At 37.9% G+C, this 18621-nt stretch overlaps 1 pseudogene; it reads right to left on the reverse strand.

Moving 5' to 3' along the window:
• Nucleotides 1-16569: 16569 nt before the first annotated feature.
• Nucleotides 16570-17294, reverse strand: LOC149218401 (histidine--tRNA ligase, chloroplastic/mitochondrial pseudogene; annotated as a pseudogene).
• Nucleotides 17295-18621: the final 1327 nt, after the last annotated feature.

Here is an 18621-nt window from a genome sequence, read left to right on the forward strand (position 1 = left end):
TCAATGTTGTTAATGGGTCCAGTATAAAAATTGGATGAAATGTGGCCTTCAAAATATGATGTTGTGTTCCAGGAGTATCCAGTCTGAAAATTTATGAAACATGGTCCCTGGAGGAAGAGAGAAGGTCGTAGCCTTCTGTAGGTCGGAGCCTACATACTGGTAAACATATCAGCCAATACAAGAGCCAAGGGGTTGGAGCTCCCTTCCAGTAGTAGCTGGAGAATGAGAGAAGGTTGTAGCCTTATGTAGGTCGGCGCCTACGTACTAGTAAACATATCGACTAGTACAATAGCTAGGGGGTTGTATCTCCCTTCCAGTAGAAGCTGGAGAATGAGAGAAGGTAGTAGCCTTCTGCAGGTAGAAGCCTGTGTACTGGTATGATTTTGCACCAGTACAATGTTGTAAACAGATTTTCTTAATATTAAAAGAAGACAAAGACGACAGTAGCAGGTGGTTTTCACCCACATTGGGTTTCCACCTTAAATCTCGGTGTTCATGTGTGTTGCTTATGTGTGATGGTTCACTCTGTTATTAACTGCATATGGTTATTGTTTAATGTTTAATAAAGTATTGATGCACAGATTAAAGATCAATATATGATGAATTAGCTGAATCATTAGTCTGCTGGATATACGCTTGTTTCCTTAAGCACAATTGCATGTACACACGGGTTACCCACATGGAAGTAGCGTATACAAATTTGAGTATGAAAAGAAAAAGATTATTGACTTGACTAATATTGATTCCCCCCCCCCCCCCCCTCTTAGTATTATTTCCAACAACAACCCAGTCATCCAACCATCACATTAAAAAGGGCTTGAAGTGTTCCTTGTCCCAAAAATAAAGATATAGGAAAACAAATCCTTAATAAAAACCACATACAAGGAAACAATAATTTCTTCTAAGGAAATTGCAGTTGTGACAAAGGAAACTGCAGTTGTGACAAAGGAAACTGCAGTTGTGACAAAGGAAACTGCAGTTGTGACTAAGGAAACAACAACTGTGATAATGATGTCATGACAGGAAACAACAACTGTGATAATAGTGTTGTGACTAAGGAAACAACAATTGTGATAATAGTGTTGTGACTAAAAAAACATCTACTATGATAAGAGTTTTGTGACTAAGGAAACAACAACTGTGATAATGATGTCATGACAGGAAACAACAACTGTGATAATAGTGTTGTGACTAAGGAAACAAAAATTGTGATAATAGTTTTGTGACTAGAAAAACATCAACTATGATAAGAGTGTTGTGACTAAGGAAACATCAACTGTGATAATAGTGTTGTGACTAAAGAAACAACAACTAAAGCAACAACATTATAACTTAGACACAGTGGTTTGTAATAATCATCATAGCATAAGTGTTTTTATAAGAAGATGTTCGTGATGTTTCTTGAAAATAAAGAAAATATGCACACCATAAGAAAAATAAAAACTATCAACATTATGCACATGACAATAAGGGTTTCCAAAAAATGTTTACCTGATTGTTGTCACGAGGATATTCCCCTGATCAGCTACAACTTGCAAATTTGCATCATTGTGAATTTCATGCATAAAAGACTCTCATGTAAGTGGTTGGTGATATAAACGAAGTTGATGACCATTGACAAGGAAAGAGATGTCGAAGTCGTCAATCATAGTGAGGCATATTGTTCCATTATCACGGACTTCGCTAACTTTGTAAGGGCCCAACCATCTCATTTGAAGCTTACCTACGAAGTCGTGAAAACTGGAGTCGTATAATAGCGCCCAATACTGTTTCGGGAATATTTAGTGTTCTTGGACAAATGCCTAACCCTATAGATCTAGTAGCGGATCTAGAAACAACAGACAAAGTAATCTTAATCTTTTTCTATAATCAACAAATAAAACAAAGAGGAGAGAAACCTACTTGTAGTTTTTGCTAGCTCCTTGTCTCCCTTGACCGATCTTGCTGCTCCTTTCCATACTTAAATCGCTTGGAAAGTACCTACACAACTACAGAAACAAAGACCCATCAAGGCAAAATGATAATGATCTATTTCTTATAAATAACATGGAATCGAGAACATGATATACATATGAAAGCATTAACATGTAACACAAGCATAAGGAAAAAGTCTTGAAAACTTTATTGATAAGAGGAAAGATTACAACCCATATGAGCTCGATCCAACAGCACTCTTCCAATTCAATTCCTCTTCAACCTCATGAAAAGCAAGACACTCCAACACTATTACAATACTTGCACTCAATTCTAATCTCATATCACCAGCATCTCCTTACAACTCAATATTTTTCAGCCCCTGATCCCTTAGATGAGTGATCTATTTATAGGTGAGTGAAGGAGGTTATGCCATCAATGGAGATAATGAATGCCTTTCTAAATTTAGAAATCAGTTCCATGGAAGAAGGGATAGGGGATTGATGTTTCCTAATTCCCTTTCTCATCCAAAGGTGAACTCAAAGGAGCATTTGGTATTGAGAAACTTCTAGAGGCTTCCAATGGATAAGGAATCTTCAAACCCTCATGGAAATTTGCTCAAATTCACTCAGCGCAGGCCAAAGAGGGACCAAGTGCGCTACATAGCACCCTGTCAGTGTATGGTTTTCATTGCAGCGCACCCTAATGAAGGCCTACCTGCGTTGATCTTCTTAGAGGTGGTTTTTAGATGTTTTTCAGTGATGGAACTTCTTTGGGAGTTAGGCATTCTGATGATTAACTTCTTTAGGGAATGTAACAACTGCACTAGGGGTTGATGGGCCCTAATAGTATCGATCTGTAATTTTGGGTTGATGTGCCCAAATGGATATGTAACAGTTTCCCCCTAAAGCATGAAGTCGAAAATATATATGTCAGGTGAAATTCTTTATCACGAGGAGAGGAGGTTTCGAACGGAAGGTGACTTGCATCAATTACAATACATATATCATGATAATTTGATTTTTCTCATGAATTAGCTGAGGGAGGCATACCCATGCTCAGCTTATAAACTTTCATTACATGTACAAATATAGTCGTCTACAGATATAGACCCATGAATGGTTTACCATGAATGTAAGGCCATTGTACATTTGATTTAGTACTCTTGAATATATTGCAGCCCAGATCGATGAAACTAGATCCGGGATCTTCAATCTCGTCCAATCTTTCGCTCAAGTACAAGTCTAACCATGTGAATAGATGTTCTAAAGTCGAACATGGGAAGACAGCGTCTGATTACCAACCAATGATGTAAGTTGTTAACAGACGCGAGAGGAATCACCGATAATGATGATGACCCTCAAGGTACTACAGTACATTTCGCATGGTGTGAATAAATGATTTAATGTCAAACACCATACAAAGTCATTTGAAGCTTACCTAGGAAGTCATGAAAACTGGAGTCGTATAATAGCACCCAATACTGTTTCGGGAATCCAATCATAGTCCACTAACTCGTAGGCACCTTCCGTCAACACATGTTTAACAATATAAGGGCCCATCCAAAGTGGTTCAAATTTCCCTACTCCAAGTTTATCAGAATCCTGATCGTAAAGTAAGACCAGGTCACCTTCTGAGAAGACACGAGGCTTAACATTTTCGTCATATTGCGCCTTGATGCGTTTCTTATATGCCTTGTTAGCCACTGCAACATCATGACGGGTTTCATCTAGATGGATTAACTCCAAGAAACGCGCTTCTTCTTCAGAAGTGTCAGGTAGCAGGTTAATCGTGAGTTTGAGAGACGAGATTTCACATTGGATTGGTAAGATTGCTTCCAGACCATACACCAACTAAAAAGGCGTAATTTCGGTCACATTTCTCACCAAGGTTCGATATGCCCACAAAGCAAAGTATAGGATTAAATGCCAATTCCTTTTATGGACTCCAATCTTTCTTTGCAACATGTGCTTAATGACTTTGTTGATAGCCTCAACTTGTCCGTTAGCTTGCGGGTAGTATGGAGTAGAACTATCATGCGACAGTCCTAATTTGGCAGTTAATTCGACCATCATGTGGTTGCGAAAATGCGACCCATGATCTGTAACTATAGCTTGTGGTACACCAAACCTGGCAACCACATGGTTAAAAAAAATAGAGCAGCCATTTCGCCACTGTTGTTCAATGTTGGCATTGCCTCGACCCATTTGGTAAAATAGTCAACGGTGACTATAATATACCCATGCCCCCCGGCCGAGGTATAAAACTTGCAAGGAAGCAGGAGACTCAGGTGTGGTAGAAAACATCGAAGGAGTTACAACGGAAGATTTTTCTACAGCTACATCAAATGATACAGTCTTGGATGTTGACAGTTGTTCCGCCATAGTTAACTGGCCCAAAAGTTGTCCTAAAGATTTGATGGTAACTTGCAAGGAAGCAGGATCAGATGCAAAGTAATCAGGAGTAATAGTAGGGTAAAGATAAAGCCTAGTTCCAAAATGAAACGAGGTTCCAGGTGTGGAATCTTCTACTAATTCCTCCTTTATGGAAATCAAATCTGGTGGAAGAGGTTGACCGTCAGGTCTGTAAAAGATTTCTGGTGTTAATGAAGGTCTAGTTTCAACAATGACTGATGTCTGAGGGGTAACGACTTATGAATGTTGAAATTCGAAGTCCAGATGTTCAGGTAAATGAACAACAGTTTCAAAGGGAGGTTCCTGAACAACTTCAGGTTCAGATGTAACTTCTATTTGAACTAGGATAGATTCTGGACCAACTCCTAGTTGAGCTACTTCAAGTTCAGAAACACTTTCTGGTTGAACACTTTCAAGTTGAGTATCAACCTGTTGTTGGACAACCTCGGTTACTGTTACACTAGGATCATTGCTTCGGGAGGCAAAGGCGATTGGCTCGCTATTCTCCGCGAACGACAGGGTTTGGGTTGATTTTCCTCCACGATTGTGGATTAATTTTATCAACTTAAAGTCAACTAAGGAATGACGATGTTATTCGTGGTCAATTAATTTTTATGAAACTAAAACACAACTTTGCTTTTTCATTTTTAAAGAGTCGAGAAAAACAAAAGATGACTCTAGTCGCCTTCGATTTTTAATGAGCCTGAAAGGACAAGTGCTTAGATGATTCTTTTACTTTTAAAGAGTCGAAAAGGAATGAAAGTGACTGCTCTGGAGATTCTAGACAAGAGGGTTTACCAAACAAATCACAAAACTGCAATATACACCTTGGTGATAAATGGAAGAGAAATTACCAAGGACTTTACGTATGGCAGTCAATCTTCCCGAATGTTGTGTTCGGTGTGTTGCGATCGGTAAGGCGGCAAACTCAGCTTCCTAGGGATAAAGGATTTCAACCTATTGGGGTCTCCCACTATATACTCGATGGTACAAGGAGCACAAGTCCGTACTAGCACTTATCGAATCAGAGAGGAGGAATCACCCAACCTTTAGTGAAAATGACAGCCACTAGGTTTAAAGACGCCGGAACACGTCTCTAGCCTAGACCTCTAGATGTTTTTCATTAAGTTCCAATGCATTTTTAGATTAATTGATGTTTATTTTAAGTTGATCTTGCTTAAAATTTTCCTTTGAAGGTTCACTGCGTGATGTGTTCTGAAATTCCTAAGAATGCAACTAGAATGAGAAGCACTCTTTCCATTTAGTTTCAACAATGAAAATCCTAACTATGAGGGATAGAGCATAGAAGTACTTTTTGAACAAGCAACAAAGAGCACAAACTAATGCAATTCCCTAAACCATTCCTTTTGAACACACAAACTCAAGCTCTAAAATGCAAATTGCATGTATTTCTTTTCAGTTTCTCTTAATGTGAATGATGCAATAAGAAAAACTAATGCACAAACGATTCAGAACTCTTTTCACAAAAAATGACGATTTATGACAATTTCTTTTAAAAGGGAAAGGAAGATTGTACGACACTTTTGATTTTAAAGAAATGAAGATTTTTGACACTTTAAATGAAAATACAAATCAAATGCACAACTAAATCAATCGATTATTTATGAAGGAAGACTTTATGACACTTCGTTTTTTGAAGAAAATGACGATTTTATGACACTTTTCTATTGACAAAACAATCGATCAAAACTAGCTTTCGACAGTGGATTGCAAATGATAAATCAAATACACAAAAAACATTCAACAATCCAGTCCAAATATGTCCAAATTCAGAAGATGAAAATTGGTTTCAAAGATAAAATATCATTGACATTCAACAACTCATTCAAACAAGAGAAAATTGGCAAAAACTTTTAGTTCCTAGATGGGAAACTGACCCTAAAGGGATCAGCACATGTAGCAGTTAGAGACAGTGTGATGAATCGCACTAAACCTATGCAGGAAGTGCACTGTAGCTCACTGTTTCATTCATCAGACTGCGCTGATGACAGTAAGCAATTCTAAAGGCAATTTTGTCACAGTTTCTGCTCAAATTTCAATGAAAGAGGACTGAAATCAATAAACGACCACAAGTACAGTATATAGGAATGTCTTAAGAGGCTGATAAGCTACGAAGAAGGATAAACAATCCCCAACGGAGTCGCCAATTTGTTTCGGGAATATTTAGTGTTCTTGGACAAATGCCTAACCCTCTAGATCTAGTAGCGGATCTAGAAACAACAGACAAAGTAATCTTAATATTTTTCGATAATCAACAAATAAAACAAAGAGGAGAGAAACCTACTTGTAGTTTTCGCTAGCTCCTTCTCTCCCTTGACCGATCTTGTTTCTCCTTTTCGTATTTAAATCATTTGGAAAGTACCTACACAACTACAGAAACAAAGACCCATCAAGGCAAAATGATAATGATCTATTGCTTATAAATAACATGGAATCGAGAACATGATATACATATAAAAGCATTAACATGTAACACAAGCATAAGGAAAAAGTCTTGAAAAAATTATTGATAAGAGGAAAGATTACAACCCATATGAGCTCGATCTAGCAACACTCTTCCAATTCAATTCCTCTTCAACTTCATGAAAAGCAAGACACTCTAACACTATTACAATACTTGCACTCAATTCTAATCTCATATCACTGGCATCTCCTTACAACTCAATATTTTTCAGACCCTGATCCCTTAGATGAGTGATCTATTTATAGGTGAGTGAAGGAGGTTATGCCATCAATGGAGATAAGGAATGCCTTTCTAAATTTAGAAATCAGTTCCATGGAAGAAGGGATAGGGGATTGATGTTTCCTAATTCCCTTTCTCATCCAAAGGTGAACTCAAAGGAGCAAGTGGCATTGAGAAACTTCTAGAGGCTTCTAATGGATAAGGAATATTCAAACCCTCATGGAAATTTGCTCAAATTCGCTCAGCGTAGACCAAAGAGGGACCAAGTGCGCTACATAGCACCTTGTCAGTGTGGTTTGCATTGCAGCGCACCCTAATGAAGGCCTACCTGCGCTGATCTTCTTAGACGTGGTTTTTGGATGTCTTCAGTGATGGAACTTCTTTGGGAGTGAGGCATTCGGATGACTAACTTCTTTAGGGCATGTAACAACTGCACTAGGGGTTGATGGGCCCTAATAGTATTAATCTGTAATTTGGGGTTGATGTGCCCAAATGGATCTGTAACAAATACCCTTTCCGAAAGGTCATCTTTTTAATCAAACGTTCATGTCATTTAGCTCTTTGTTGTTGAATTATTGTTGTGCGTTGTATTAGTGTCAGTCTTGTTTTCCTGTCACCAGTGATCAAATGTTCTTTTACTAAGCTTGTCAGGAGTCTCAAAATCAAATTTTACCATGTCATTAGGTTTATAGAGTAAAATTTGGTTACTGGTTAGTTGGTCTAGGAATGAGTTCAGTCTTTTGGAAAAGTCACTTATGTTGGTCACCTATCTCATTCACATGAAGGTGTCATAATAAAAGCAAGTTCTCCTCATATCAGTCATCATCATCATTCCATTCAGTTTCAGGTTTTTCATTAGGTCACTAGGGTTTCCAAGGTCCATTATTACCATGTGTAAATCTAGTATTGAATAAAGCATGACAAGCAGCTCTTTGACATTAACTTGTTGAGTTTTCACAAGTTCATCATGATTTCAGTTTGAAAGGCTCCAGAAGAAGAAGTTCCAGTGCTCAAAAAGTGAAAATACAGCCCAGGTTTCAGCCTTCTAAGGTGACTCTATTTTAAAAAGTGAAAAATCAGTTTTTCAAAGGTTTGTGGGTCCCATTTCTTTACAAAAAGGAAATTAATTTTCCTATATAAACTAAAAATCCCCAAACTCATCTTATTTGCCTCTTATTCCTCATTGTGCATCGATCTCTCCCTTCCATTGGTGAGAAAAACTCGATTTTCTAGGCAAAATTGGCAAAAAACCTCCGGCGTTGCACTCCCAGACATTGCGCTGCGCTTGGGAGGCCAGCGCTGCACTCCCAGACATTGTGTTGCGCTTGGGAGGCCAACGCTCCGCTCACAGACACTGCATTGCGCTTGGGCTAGAGTAGCTCAAAATCACCCGAAACTCACCCAAATCGGATTTTTAAGCTTGCACATCCTTTTTCTTGCAATCCTAGACTCATTTACAAGTAAGTATACCATCTTACTATACTTTTTAGTTTGCAAGATGAATTCAAAGCTAAGATTTCTTCATTAGGGTTTCTAGTGAGTTTGCCATGAAATGATGATAGGGTTGATGATGGTCATTTAGTTTTCATGATTTTAAACATGTAAAACCTCATCCTACACCTCTACACATGTTTAATATGCTACATGAACCACTGAACCAACTTCAAAACATTAAATTACTTCACTAAAAATGAAACCCTAGCTCATTCCTATGGGATTTGGACAGTTTTCCTAGAAACCCTGTTTTTCCCCTTCCACAAATACATCATTCCTTCATTTCACTTCCTTTCATCTTCATAAGTTGTTCATAGTTCATATTCACCTCCTAAAAATTCCCCTTTCCATTTTTCAACTCCACCTACCCTTCATTTCATTTTTCACTCATCCCTCACTGTTTTTTCTCATTTTCCTGCTGCTAGGATTTCTGTCACCATGGAAGGAGACTCTTCACCAGAGAGGAAGAAACATCACAAGGGAGGAAAAATTCTCAGATATGAACCCTCAAACTGCAATGAGATCAATTCATCACCCTTTATCAAATAGTGCTTTGAAGATGTGAATTGCTTAGATTTTTGCAAAAGGGTGTGTGAAGTGGGTTTCCATGAGCAGTTGACAGATTGGGTTGCTACTCATTTGAAAGGAGAAAGTGCCATTATTGCTGGTGTTGACTTCACATTTTCAGTGGCCTCTATTTCACTTGCTACAGGGCTACTAGATCACGGTGAATATTGGTTCAAGGGGATGAACTTAGATCTTGAACATTATAGACCTTTCTTGAAAACACCATACAGGGAAAAACATGCTCATATCATACCTTTCAGGTACCTATTGGAGAAGTATGCTCCCTTGATGAAAGTTGTCATGAAATTCTTCACATGTGAAGGAATATTCTCTAGACTATATGCCTATCACATTCGGCTTCTAATGCACTTTACAACTCAGAAACCACTCAATATGTGCAACTATCTGTGTAGGAGCCTTACCAAGATGTTAGAGAGGATACAGATGAAGAACAAAGAACACTATCCTGGTCTATTTCATCATAGTTTGATCAAGACTATAGTCCTTCATCAACTTTCAGATAATAATATGACATGGGAATCTATCTTGGAGATAACTCTAAAATGGCATGAATCCAATGTGGCAGCTCAGCCTTCTAGCATGCCAACACAGCAAATGGAAATTGGGTCTTCTAGCAAATCAGTGGAAATGCCTAAAGCACCTAAACTTGAGGTGACAAGGATGTACAAAAGAGGACATAGGCTTGTGTTTGCTTCTCATGGTGAGAAAGGGGCCAAGCCTTCTACATCAACAAAACAGGGACCATCAGTGCAGGATAAGGACTTGGTTGAGCATGAGTTTGAGTTGGTTGACCTAGAGGCAGAAAATGAGGTTTCAAGCATGCAGCAGATGATTAGAGACAAATATTATCATATCAAGGAACTCACAGTCAACATGGCAAGAGCAAGGTTCATCATCTCATTCCTAGAACAGGAAAATAGTCAACTGAAGGCAAAACAATTGATCATGGAGAAAGAGAAAACCAAACTATTGCAACAAGCTGGCAAGGGAAAAGTAGTGATGGAGACAAATGAGCCTAAAGGAACACAATGAAAAGGTAAGAGAAAGAGGCCAAGAACTAAAGGGCTTAAGAAGGCATTAGAGGAAGAAGAAAAACACATCTTACTGAATGAGGAGCTAGACCTAGAGGACAGAATTTCTTTAAAGGTCAATCAAGACAAAGAGTACTGGTTAAACAGGGTCAATGACCATTTGGAGAAGCTTCTAGACAAAGCTAATAGAGACAATCAACTGCTAAGGCACATGGCACACCATTACCAGGCTCAGAACATGATTTGTAATGTCAAGGTCAAGCAGCTTGAAAACAAACTCAAAGAATCCCAAAAGGACCAAAATGATAAAGGAAACTTGGAGATTCTTGCTGAAGCATACATAAGGGCTTAACATGCCTCATTTTACAACTCTTGACCAATTTTTGGTAAATTTTGATCATTTTTGGTTTTTGCAAATTTTGGTGCCTTATGCAAAAAATTAGGAGTGGCGCTGTGCTTTTTCCACTGGCACTCAATTCAAGAAAAGTTTAAATTTTTGGAAAGGTCTTTGCCTCCTCTCAAAACCCATTTCTTCATATTTTCCATAGGAAGCCTAATTTAAAAAAAAAAAAAAGGGTCCAAAAATCACCTTTCTAGACCTCTTTTTAACAAGCATTGCGCTCGTGGAGCGACCTTGGGAGATTTGATTTTTGAAGGCCTTCCCATGGGTCATTTTCAAAATTTCAAGGTGTTCTAGAAACTAGACTTGAAAGGCTAGTTGACCATTCTCTCGTATCTTCATTTGGACCTCAGGAAGGCACCTGAAGGTCTCCAATTCGGTGTTGCGCTTATGCAACTTCTTGTGTTTTTTATTATAAATTTCACTATGTAAATTTTCTAGCTTTCAGTTTAACTTGGTCAAAGTCAAAACTCTTAATGTAATGGAACTTGTTTCGAGGTTAGATTATGTAAGCATGAATAAATTTACATGATAGGTGGTTTTTGATGCTTAATAGGCCTCATTGAGGAAGTAAACTCCTAAACAAAGTCTCTAAGAAGTGTTTGAGTTTTACTTTCTCACTCTCACCTGCTGGTTGAGAGAATCTTGGAGTCAATTCCACCACCTAGGAATTCGACTCCTAAAGGTGGGGAAGTGGGATAAGTGAGTCTATATGCATCATTTCTCTTTTAGAGAGAAGGGTTGGAATTTTTTGGAGGAGGCTGGCATGTTTATGCTTTCTTCAGCTAATATTGAGTGCATGGTGTTTGTTCTTATTTCTATCAGTTTTCTAATCGTTAAATCATCCTTCTCCACATTTTTTGTCTTCTTTCTATGGATTACCTTGCAGTTAAATAGACAGGATTCTTGATTTCAAGCTCTGTTTATATGGTTTTCATAGTTGTGTTTATTTCTTCTAAAAGCTAATGAACTCATACTTGCATATGCTCATTAGTATCTTCAAAAATTTCTATTCTATACTACATTGACAATATTCCAAGTACACCATGGCCTTCTGATATCTAGCTCCTTTCTATATTTGTCTCTGCCTTCCTAAAGCCTAGACCTAATCACTGGCTCTAAACCCTAGTCCAGCAAACCCTAAAATCTCAAATTCATCAACACACAAACAAATATGTATATCTAGCCTAAAAACTTGGTTCTTTAAAGCTATTCATTGACAAAAACTTTGAGAGATCCCTCTCTGGCTCAGTAGGGCTAGCTACTGAGCTGAAAGTGGTTCGAGGTTACCCTTCTCGATCTCCTCCTCAACCTAGGAAATTGTAAGGGATAACACGTTGAAGAGCAGCAAAGCGGATTTCGTCCATTCATTGAGTTGTTGGAGGCGTTGCTTTTTTGCTTCTAAAAGGTTGAGACCGACTTCTTAAGTGGTCCTGAGAGTCTTGAATTCAAATTTGATGCGGAAAAATAGGATCCTTACCAAAGATAAGTTGATAAGGTGAAAAGTCAGTATTATTACGCCAAGTCGTTTAATAAACCCACAAGGCTTGAGAGAGTTTGGAGGCCCAATCCTAACAATTTGTGGATACTGTCTTGGTTAGGATCCCTTTAATGAATTTGTTTATGCTTTCCACTTGACCATTTGCTTGCGGATGGTAAGGGGAAGTGATTATATGTTTGACATGGTAATTTTTCAAAGTGGCAAAGATTTTATGGGTGGTAAATTGTGCTCCTCCATCATTTACAAGTTCCCAAGGCAAGCCATATCAAACAAACAATTCAAATAGGAAGTTGATGACTACTTCCTTCGCGGCTCTTGCAATTGTTACTACCTTCGCCCATTTTGTTACATAGTCTGTGCAGACCAAAATGTATGATTTTTGGTCTGAAGGCAGACTTATGGGACCTACAAAGTCCATCATTAATCTTTCGAATGGTTTTAGTACTAGTTGTACCTAGAGAGGCATTCGTCAGCCTAAATGGGATGACCCATCGTTTAATAGTTATCACAACTCTGAACATATTTCTTGGCGTCTTTGAATATAGTAGGCCAAAAATACCCCATCTGCAATACCTTGTGCGAGTTCTCCAGTTGGAAAAATGTCATCACAAGGTTTATCATGGTAGGCCCTAGGGATATCATAAATCTCATCCTCTCTAATGCATCTACGGACTTGCAGATATACTCATGTATGGAAGAGGTAACCATATATCCATGAGAATCGAGAAATACATTGAATAATATGCTTTACTTCTCATGGTGATAGATATGATGGTAGTTTTCCAACCACTAGATAGTTTGCAACATCAGCCTACCATGGTGTTTTAATAATCACACCAAACAGATGTTCATCTGGGAAACAATCTTCCACTGGTGAAGAATTGACTATAGGTGAAATTCTTGAGAACAAATATGCAATATCGTTCTCTTTCCCTAGTTGGACCTTTATAGTGATATCAAATTCCTGTAATAACAATAATCAGCAAGTTACTCTATCATTGGTAACAGGTTTATTCACTAAATATCGAATAGCAGAATGATCAGTACATAGAAAAAATGGATATCCTATTATGTAATGACAAAATTTGTTTATAGCATAGACATCCACCAAAAATTATTTTGTCACAGTATAATTTAATTCTATAGGTGTTATATTTTTTCTAATATAATAAATTGTATAAGGTTTCATATCACCTTCTTGTCCCAAAACTGCCCCTATCATTGTATCAAACGCATCTAAGGATATGTGGAATGGCAGACTCTTGTCTCATCCCCTCAACACAAGGGTTGTTGAGACCAATTTCTTCAGCTCTAAAAAACAATATTGCACTTATTAGTCCACTCAAATTCCACATGCCCAGTTAATTGATACAATGGCGCTGCAATAGTTTAAAAATGTGCTATAAAACGATGATAGTACCCAACATATACAAGAAATCTATATACCTTTGTTGGTGTACGAGGAACAGGAAGCTTAAGAAATACCTTGATTTTAGCTAGATCTACTTGAATATGTAGTATACCTAGGGGGGATATTATGGGGTACAGAGAGAGGTACCCAAGGGAATAATGTAATAATGGGATGGGTCATAGTTAATAAATAAAGTGGTTAACCCGCATCATGTACGGGACCACAAGTAGTTAGCAATAATGTGATAAGCCCATTATATTAGATATATGGTATTGAGAGATGCATGGTAATGACCCATGGGATTGTATGTATGAAGCCTATATAGAGGGTAGAGACTCCCCATTAAGAGATGTCAAGGATTATTATATTGGCAAGCACATAGCTTGTGGAGTGTTCTCCTTCCTTAAGGAGTGATTGTATGGTGTTACCCTACCTCAAGGGTTTTGATCAATAAATAAGCATTTCTATATTTTGTGTTCGTAATTCTCTTGAGATTATTTATAGTTATTGGGTATATTGGCATCATTTCATATATTTTCAGGTCAGATATACTACAAGTGGTATCAAAGCACTTTCTTGGGCAAGCAAAGAGATTTTTTTTTTGCAGGAATTTTTTGGGGCGGAGAGTTTGCAGATCATATCTGAAACCTCTGGTGCAAAATTTGCAAAAAAAAAAAAAAAAAAAATCCATATCTGGATTCTTTGCAAAAAAAATACCCAAATTCAAAAAAAAAAAAATCGGCTGAATCGGAGTCCGGATGAGGGAGATATCATTGATTTAAAAATCAGCTGTGTTGCAGAATTTTTTTGATGAAAATTCATGGATGACAGATCTCCAATTAATTTTTGTAGTTTTTGTGGGAAATTTTGAGAAACTAATTGCAAATCTGAGATCCTCTTGAAAAATTACCCAATTTCAAAAAACAAATCGGTCGAATCAGAGTCCGGATGAGGGAGATATCACTGATTTAAAATCAGCTCTTTTTTAGAATTCTTTTACGGCAGGACAGTTGCAGAGCGAATTTGAATTTCCTGAGTGCCTAGATAGAGATTTATATCACATGAGAAGATGCAGAATGGTCGTTCCATTTCCAAAAATAGGTTATAATAAGGATTCTGAGTCATATTGATCGAGTTGTGTCCATTTTAAATTCTCGCCAAAGTAAGTGATTTTTTTCAAAACCCTCTTCATGGCTTCTAGCAAGGATATTATTTTTACAGGAAAAGATGATGGCCCTACTATTGAAGAATTCATAAAATGGGCAAAGTCAGAAGTTGGGCAATATTGGAGACCTTTAGCAAGGCTTAAGTTTAGAGATGAGGCTGCCATATGGTGGAAATCACTTGACTGCCAGAAGCATTTAAGCCTTCCTGATGAAGAGTTTGAAAAAGTCCTTTTAGACAAATGGTCTCATGCTAGAAAACAGGGGAATGATACATGTAAGGGGTTATTTTCTACAGGTATCTCCTTATTACAAGTTCATGGATGTATTCAGAAGGAGAAGATCATTGTGTCTATAAATCCTAGTTACTAGCAAAATTTTATAAATGTTAATTTGGCAAAAAGATTGCAAGTACCAACCAAACAAATGGAGCACACACAGGTTAATAATGAGAAGATGCAAGTTTATAAGGATTTGAAAATTTATATGGATAAGTATGTATTGCATTCTGATTTTTATGCTTTAGATATGGATAATTTGGATGTTGTTTTGGGATACCCTTAGATGGAATCTATTAGTATTATCAATAAATGTGCAGAAGATATTCCTGAAGCTCTGGTATAAAAAGAAGAAAATTACATTACAGGATATTTCCATCAATAAATAGGTAGAGTCCAAGGAGGCTGAAGCAGAATATGTTGCACATACTGACACATCAGATGATGAATCCATGGTTGAAGTAATTGTTAGAGCATAAATCTGCCTTAGGCTGAAGGGAGGAAAAATTTAGGATAACCACAAACCACGCTCAGCCTCGTAACTAGCCCTACGAGGACAAGAGAGGGCTCTCACCGGGTCAACTTAGAAAAAGTACTCAATAGGATCTGAGATGACTTAAAATGAGAACTGATTTTAGGCTAGTAAATAGATATGAAAAAGATAGTTTAATAAATGACTGAATTTCCTGGGCTGCATGGGACAAAGAATAGCTTGAGCTGAGAAATTAAATCAAATACACAGATTATTTCGTGAGGCAAGATAGGCATGAGGTTTCGCAATCAAAATGAAATGATATGGAGTGGACAGACTGTTGAGAAGCTGAAAAGGGCATGTATAATGAATCCTTTTCAGACAGAAGAAGACACACAGAGGGTGAATGTTTTTCCCAGGCAGAGCAATAAACTGAATTCTACCTTTCTTACTTAAAAACATTCAGCTGGAAACGATTATGAATGAACTGAAAACATAACAATTTACTCATGAAACAGTAAGAAGAACATATGCTAAACTCACATCACATGGATCTCAGGAATCAGAGCTGCATCATTTCATTAAAATCTCTGCCAAAACTGTACAATGAAAGCGTTGGGTTTGTCCTCCACACTGCTCCCAGAAATTCCAACCTTTTACAAATGGTTTTTCAATACAATAAATAAGCTTTCTATGAGAAAATGGATCGACCCAGAATAAGGAATCATTTAATCATCACTAACAAAAAAAAAACTGAAGAGCCAGCCACCTATTCTGAAAAGGGGCAGCGTTACATTTTCCACTCAAACGACCAATGGAGAAGCGAAAGTTGTAGCGTGGATCCCATGAAATCATGACTAAAGACCAAAATAGGCTATCCATTCCCTATCTCTCTGCCGTGGTAGATATTCTGCGTTCTAATTTTGGCTTTCAGTTTCTGACTTTTCGCTTTGATATTTTGTTCTCTGCTGGTGGCTGTAGTTCGAACTCCTCCTTGAATGGTTTGAAGACCAAATTTAGCTTCTCGTTTGTGACTTCATTCAACGTGGGAGAGTTATCTTTTTTAATCATCAAAGCCTGAACACCCTCATACATTTATTTGGATATTACACCCCTCCATGTATTTATTGGAAGTCAGAACTCCATTTTAAGGCATTTCGATAGTGTTTGATTGCACCCTTGTCGAATTGATTGGAAAGTCATTTTAATCCTGTTGGAGAGATTCTTTGTTGAAGAAATAGATGATGAAATGTAGAGTTGTATAATAAATCACTAATCAATATATCATATTTTTTTCTGGTCGCAAGATTCTTTACACGCACAGCACCGCATTCCCACTCGGCTTGCCCGACAAGAAACAACATCTTTGCATTTACTCTTTCTGCATGCTTAAAAGCCCATTTCAGGTGTTTGTTCTCAAGAATTAGACCCACAATGGCCCTTTGTTTTGTAAATTGGATGCCACCATGGCAGCTGCTTACTTAAGCTCTCCATTCACAGGGAAAACTATGTCGTCTATTTCCTGAGTTAGAATTTGGATCAAATTTTTCTCCCTTAGCAATTCCACCATGACAGCATTTCCGAGACCAAAACCACATGCAGGGATGTCAGAGCCACCAAAAGTAGAAAGAAGTCGGTTATAACGTCCACCTCCACATATTGCTCGAAGTTTCTGATCTTTGTCAAAACCCTCAAAGACAGTCCCTGTGTAATAAGCAAGGCCACGAACAACTGATTCATCAAACTAAAGCCAATTAGCATAACCATATTCATTTGCAAAATAAACTAGTAGTTTCAGTTCAGCAACTGCCCCACTGTCCGAACCAAGGAACTCTTCGTATGTTTGGCAAATATTATGAAATCGCAAATGGATATCATTTGCATGACTGTCAAAACCACGATGTTGGCCTGCTCTAAGTAACATCGAACCTGCATACCATTTGGAGCAAACAAATTGAGTTGATTTAGAAAATTCGATGAAGATTTAGTGAATTTTGGGTTTAGGGGTTCTGTGCACCGCGCCAGTGCAAAATTGCACTGTGAAAAAATGCTCTACGCGTCACACTGCGTGGATGTGCCGCGCCCTCCTCCCATGTGCCGCGCGCCTCTGTTTCAACATATTTGCGGCCTCCAAACACTGAATTCGTTCACCCACTGTTTTCTCCGTTATTTTCTTGTTCTCAATGACGTTTTTAGTGTGCATATGGAGTGTTTGAAACATCATAATGATATATGTACAAAAGGCTTTGAAATTCCACTCATAAAAACTCATTGTTATAATGCTCTCATTAGCACTTTCATATATCTTTTGTTTCCATCTGATTTTGGCTAAAATGAACTTGCTCTGTCAGCTTACAGGGATGATTTGCAGTGGATCAATGTGGCGCCGAAACGTTTCATGACTGAAAACTTTTGAAAAATCACATATTTAAGAACAAATTTAATGATTTCTTCTTCAAAACAAAGTTTTGAAGAAGAAACATCTATGATCATTATGAATGATGAGAATCTCGGAATGAAACCTTATTGAAGCTCCCTTTGGCCTGCAGGCGTCATTGAACACTTTGAGAACAACAATTTGTGAACCCTAGACCTAATGACCAAGTTTGACTCTTTGCTTATCAAGCGACAAAAACCAGACGGTAAATGACTTCATTACTGATTTAATGAACTTTGATCAAAAGAGCTAAGCCAGCAGGACAAGGCATGAGAGGTAAAATGAGAAAACCAAGCCCTTCCGTCAGTAAATGGCATGCCCCTAGCGGAATGCAATTGATGAATCAAGCGAGACGCCTAAAAATGAAATGCAAAAAGAGTGTTGATCTCTGACGGAGGACTGACAAGACCGACTCTAACATTGGCTCCAATGGGGATGGTAGCTCCTTGGAGGTGCCAAGAACGGCAGATATCTGGGAGAGCTAGACAGTGCCTTCGTCCATTGGGCTATGGAGTCCATTATTTCGACAAACCAACATGACTCATTTTACTGACTGGAAATTAGACTAACTTAATTATGAAACCAACATGACTGAAAAAACTGACTCCATGCAAAAGGAAATGACTCATGACTGACTTAACTAAAACAAGAACTCACAAAACTTATTCAATGGCAGCAGTCCATCAAGATTCAAGGGTTTCAAATTATGATGACAGCCACCTGCATACTAATGTAATATGTACAATCATGTATAGTGTGTCTTCCAATGTAACTAATCAAGTAGATGCCTCCTTGATTGATTCTCCTGATCATA

The sequence above is a fragment of the Pinus tabuliformis genome, chromosome Q (assembly GCF_031772625.1).
Source record: "Pinus tabuliformis cultivar Carrire ecotype Pingquan chromosome Q, CPIR1, whole genome shotgun sequence".
In the NCBI taxonomy this organism is placed as follows: domain Eukaryota; kingdom Viridiplantae; phylum Streptophyta; class Pinopsida; order Pinales; family Pinaceae; genus Pinus; species Pinus tabuliformis.